Genomic DNA, 4,015 nt, shown 5'->3' with positions numbered 1-4,015 from the left:
TTTTGTGCTATTTATAGCGCATATTCTTATGAGTTTTTAAGTGCATATTTAAGAGCTAAAAAGTAATATTTTTAGTGCTACAACTTCCGAGCCCTGTTTATTAGTGTTCATTAATGAAAAAAGCTGCTCGCATTGATAAGTACTACTAAACATAGAAATAATTTTTTTCTGAATATTTTTGTAGGAAATTGGTTCATTATTAGTTTTTGTATACGTTTGCATGCTGGGAAATGCGTTAAGTCTTCGTTTTGTAATTGTGTTTTAATAGATCTAATTTTCATTTGAAAGCCTTAACATGGTCATTAATGGCTGTTATGATTTGATTTTTCCCTTGTAATTTTAATCTAAGAATCTAAGATAGTCGTGACACAACATTAATATTTTATAATTTTTTTTTTCGTCCATAATATTGGTAGCCGCAGGCCACAAAAAAATGAGCCGTGGGCCGCGTGTTTGACATGCCTACATTACAGTGACCCACTTGTAACCTACTGTACAGCAGAGCGACACCCACTTACCCACCTTTTTGATTTTTAAATAATACATTTTTTTAAACTTTAATTACGATAACATAATTACATAAGACATAAAACAATAAGATCTATTACATTGACATTGGTAACTCAAAATATGATTTTCTAATTTAAATTGAAATGTTATGTAAATAGGTAGACCGGAAAAAAATTTGCAGTGAATTTGTACGAAGTTAAATCTTCTTATCAGTTTTCACCTAAACAAAATTCTTTCAAATACGAAGTTTAAAAATACATAAAGCGCATGTCATGTTCCTCATATTCTCATGTTAATGTGTGTATTATAATCTATGCGACTATACATATAAAATTCAAATACCACTTAGTCACTGATCGCTGTAACTCAAAAACTACGCAACGTACGAACTTGAAATTTTGAATAGAGGTTCTTCTCATATTTTCACCGTGCAATAAGAAATGATTTGTCGAAATTCACATTTAAAGAGGTGCTCAAACAGGGATCTTGAGGTTCACGATGGAAATTGGAAATTTAATTTTTATTTATTTTTTAAATAGTTGTCATTGGTTACAGTCTACAGTAGAAATTAGTATTTATTTATTATTGGTTTCCATTGGTTATTTGGGTAGATCAGGTACAAGCTAGCACCAAATCAAATTATTGAACATTGCAGCAAGTTACACCCAAAAGCAGTTGAACAATCGCGTAATTTTTTTAAGTTGCAATTTTTTACGGACAACGGAGTGCATGGATTTAGCTTGGTATGAATGTTTGTGTGTAGATTAGACATCCGGGAAGAAAACAGGCTAATTTAAAAATGGTTAAATTTTGTTGTTTTTTTTTTATTCATTTGATATTAGTACGGTTAGGTTAGGATTTTGTATTAATTGATTATATTAAACCACCATAGATGGAATACGACAAACTTGGTATAACTTTGATACTTTAGAGTTAAATCATACACTTACGTACAAATAGCACGGCCGGGGTCCGAGATCGACCATAGGTAGATTACCTACCTGATAGTATACTGCTGCGAATCAGAATTTTTATTCCGGGCAACGGATAAGTTATGATAAATATTGAACACCATAGGTACACCGAATATTAAATAACGAATTGAACAAAGTTCGAGTCATATAGAGTTGGTACATTTAACGGGCAACGAAGTGCACGTGATCAGCTAGTAATATCATAAATAATATTGTGAGGATCTATTTTGTATTTTGAACAAGAATTTTATTAACATACCTGCAGTGCCGGATCTAAGACATTTGGCGCTCGGGGCTAATAAAAACGTAGCGCCCTTACATAGTATTAGCTACAGGGGTCAGGGTTTGCGGGTTGTCAACACAAAAAAAAATTTTTAAACAGGTACAAATCAAAAGTATATTTTTATATAACAAATATTTTTTATTTAAATCGTTGTCTTAACATATATTATAATATTATAGATCATAGTCAATATTATTATAGTTAAAAACTATTAAAAAATATAAAAACAAAAACATAAATAATGCATTGCAATAAAATAAAAATTCAATTTTATTAAGTTGTTTTAAATATCTCAACCTTGATTAAATTCATTATATTTAACTATAGGTAAATATATAATTTATTTTAACAGGTTTAAAAATTGCTTACCGTTGGTTTCTATTTCTGTAATATTCTTATCCATATCTGAATCATGGTCCACATCATTATAGTTGATACCGTTTTTGTTTCAAATAATTTATTATGTACAATCTCTGTAGAAACAACGTTATGTTTATTTTAATTTTATTTAGATGTTTAAAACATGTTTTAAATAACATTGATTAAACTCATTACATTTAAATATTGGTTTCTGTTTTTGAAAAGAAATTGACGATCTTAGGTAGTTTTTGTACATTTTTTTCAAGTTCCAGTTTTCTTTTTCTATTTTCAGCCCCACTTAGCTTTTTTTTTGAATTCATTATCTTTTTTTTTGGTTAAGAATGTTAAAATAAAAAAAACTGTAGAGTTGAAATGAATCTGACAACAACTTTACTGTCGACTATTCGACATGAATAAATGGACAATAAAAATATTATCGTACATTCCATTATTCCAACATTGTAAATACCTATTATAAAACCTATGCATTTATCGTCGATCCCCAGTTTGGGTTTTCTCTGAAACTGACTGATAATGACTAGGCAACTAAGTAGCCAAGTACCTACTACTCAGGTACCCAAAAATAAAATTAAATAAGCTATACATTGGCTCAAACGGTCCAAATGTCAAAATTGTTATCTGCAATAGTTGGTAAAAAATATGCACTTGTATATTGAAAGGTAGGTATATCATATTATGTCCATTCAAATAGATATTTCTGTATTAAAAAATACTTGTTCTAATACTAATTAAGATGATTTCCGTGGACTAATTACTAGTTCAGGTTGTTTTTTTAGATTCTGAGTGGAACGATGAATGTATTGGTTTTACAATGATGTGTTTTAGATTCTGAGTGGAACGATGAATGTATTGATTTTACAATGATGTGTGTTTTTTTATTTTATTTTTTTATTTTTGTGTCTGTCATCACGTTTTAGGACAGTAAAAGTGCTTGGATTTTCTTCAACAGTACCTTTTCTGATAGGAAAGTGAATCTAGTTGGTACTTTGGGGGGTCAAAAGTAAAATTTTTCCAATAGTTTTCAAAAGCGCCGTGAAAAACAAAAGAAAAATTAAGGAAAAACGGGAATTTTTACGCAAAATCGATTTTTCACAAAATTGAATTTGGTTTTTGGTGTAACTTTAAAAAAAATTACCGTAGATACATGAAATTTTGACTGAATGTTTATCTTATCATCTTCTATACACCATAACATTTTCAAAATATTTTGATGTATTTTGAGCTCTTTACGGACATTTTTATTTTCCATTTTTTTTTAGTTTTTTTTCTAAAAATATCAATAAAATTTTATTTGTTGGATAAAAAAGCTTGAAAATTTAATAGAAGGCTCCTAGTATATTGTTTCAAAGGCAGATGAAAAATATTAAAAATCGTTAGTCACAGTTTTTTTTTTACGCATTTAACTTCAAAAAATGACAAAATATGGAAAAATCACGAAAATTTGCAAATTATTTCGAGTTAGAAATTCATAAAAATGTTTCTTTTTAAATCTAAGATATGAAAGTGTAATACAAGATTCCTTATAAGATTATCTACCTTTATCAAACAAAAAATATCTATAAGAAAGTCAAATTAAATGTTTATGGGCGTTTGAAATTCATATTTTTACAACATTTGATATTCACTCGATTTCTCATGTAGCGATTTTCTTATTTTGTTGTAATTAAAAAACGAGTGACTGTAGAAACTTGAAAATTTCACTGAATGTTTATATTAGCATTTTATATATACGATAAAAAATTTTAAAATAATTTGACTCTTTTTGAGCTGTTTACGGACATTTTCAGTTTTCAATTTTTTTAGTTTTTTTTTCTATAAATATCAATAAAGTTTTATCTGTTGGGCCAAAAAGTGTAAAAATTTAATA

This window comes from Acyrthosiphon pisum, chromosome A2 (genome assembly GCF_005508785.2).
Source record: "Acyrthosiphon pisum isolate AL4f chromosome A2, pea_aphid_22Mar2018_4r6ur, whole genome shotgun sequence".
Taxonomy (NCBI): domain Eukaryota; kingdom Metazoa; phylum Arthropoda; class Insecta; order Hemiptera; family Aphididae; genus Acyrthosiphon; species Acyrthosiphon pisum.
This window is presented reverse-complemented; position numbering follows the sequence as displayed.